The 2,101-nt window shown below is 32.7% G+C and overlaps 1 pseudogene; it reads left to right on the top strand.

Annotated features, from left to right (window-relative positions):
• LOC111383467 overlaps window positions 1-978 on the top strand; it is a 5,341-nt pseudogene extending 4,363 nt beyond the window's left edge.
• The last annotated feature ends 1,123 nt before the right edge of the window (window positions 979-2,101 follow it).

Genomic DNA, 2,101 nt, shown 5'->3' with positions numbered 1-2,101 from the left:
GGCTATTTATAGACTTGTTCGTGGCCATTCGAACAGTCATCACCTTTCAGACAAGCCTCAAAAACCCGAACAGACATACTGTTGTTAAAAGTCGTGTCTGTTAAGTCGGTTAACAGTCGGCTGTTTGGTCGGTAAACAGTCGACTGTTTGGTCGGTAAACAGTCGACTGTTAAAAAGAAAATAAAACACCCCGGAATAAGCCAAAATTTAAATTTCATTTTGTACCCAAGAATTTGATTATTTACAATTTGGTCCAAAATTTTGTCCAAAAAGTTCCGAACCGGGCTCGTGCCGAGCCGGCCGGACGGCGGCGGCGCGCGCGTGGGTTTATGATCGAACCCAATAGGATATAGGTCTTCCCCCTTCCAAAGACTATTGGTACCCCTTGGGGCCCAAACCCAAACCCAATTCCAAACTTCCACCTTATAAACCACACCAAAGTTTCCTAACTTTCCTATGTGGGATAAGTGTTTGGTAAATCAAATTCTTCCATAATCCTTAGTTTATGTGGGTTACTTTAACACTTAATATTTCATTCAATTTTAAATGGTTTTCGATAAATAAATATATCATGTTAATCGTCTCGCGGAGTAGAACGTGAATATGCTAGGTCCCGTATTATTTAAAAGGTGGGTCCCACTGAAATTTGGGCTCAAAGTTGACCCATTAAACCATTTTTTCCCAACAAAATCAATTGCTCATCCCAAGGTATTTTTCCTATTTTAGCATGAATTATCTTTTGCCTATATATTTTTCTCACGTTTAAATGTGTTTTATGCTTATTACTGTAGTATTTCGAGGAAAATCCCGATGTCAATGATCCCAACTACAATACTAAAAACGGAGTTTACAGTGAATGAAAGCTGTGGGCTTGAGATTGTTTTGATGTCATGGGGGCATGATGACTACATACGTATATGGTACTTGTTCAAACCATCGACCGCATCTTTGCTAAGTCTGAATTTACAGCAGTGTTAAGAGAAAAAATAAGTTATAATCTTATCATTTTTACAGTCCACTTGTGACTTATGATTGAAATGAGTTTAAAAAGGGGGGAAAACTTTAAGTATGTTGATAAAATGTTGATAATTAAGTTTGGACATACAAAATTTTCTGCACCATCCACTCAAAATTGCATGGATAAGGTCCAATAATTTCCGATAATTATTGGTTGAAAAATACAAATGTTTAAGTCCATTTTCTTTTGAGAACACAGTTTGAAATATTAAATTGTTGGAGAATGTATTATTAACCTTGAACTCTTTACTTTTATTGATAATTTTCAAGCCAATTCTGTAAAATTGATTAGGTTTCAAACTTCACCTCTTAAGTTAACATCTAAAGGCAAAATCAAGTACTCAATTGTCAATGTTTCACTCATGTTCATAAATACGAAAGTTACTCTTATACACAAATTTTGAGAAATTCTAAAATACATTTGTTCATCACTTATTTATATTCATTTATAATTTTAACCATTTATAAACACTTTTCGAACATGCTCACCGGCAATTTGATTAGTGTAAAACTAATTAAATCGAAAATGATTAAAGATCAGCCACCATCTTATGAACTATATGTTGATGATGAGATTTCACATCGTTTAAATAGCATTCTTGCTATCAGGATTATCCTTTTTATAATATAGGCTTGTTTTGATGTAAATTTTTGAATGAATTTTGTTATAAATAACATCTTAGAGGAAAAAATTATGAATTTAGGTGCAATATTATTTTAATATGAGAATGTATGATTGAAATGAGTTTAAAAAGGGGGGAAAACTTTAAGTATGTTGATAAAATGTTGATAATTAAGTTTGGACATACAAAATTTTCTGCACCATCCACTCAAAATTGCATGGATAAGGTCCAATAATTTCCGATAATTATTGGTTGAAAAATACAAATGTTTAAGTCCATTTTCTTTTGAGAACACAGTTTGAAATATTAAATTGTTGGAGAATGTATTATTAACCTTGAACTCTTTACTTTTATTGATAATTTTCAAGCCAATTCTGTAAAATTGATTAGGTTTCAAACTTCACCTCTTAAGTTAACATCTAAAGGCAAAATCAAGTACTCAATTGTCAATGTTTCACTCA

This window comes from Olea europaea, unplaced genomic scaffold, assembly GCF_002742605.1.
Source record: "Olea europaea var. sylvestris unplaced genomic scaffold, O_europaea_v1 scaffold2696, whole genome shotgun sequence".
Classification (NCBI taxonomy): Eukaryota; Viridiplantae; Streptophyta; class Magnoliopsida; order Lamiales; family Oleaceae; genus Olea; species Olea europaea.
Note: the sequence above shows the minus strand (reverse complement) of the source record. Positions and strands in the feature narration are given on the sequence as shown.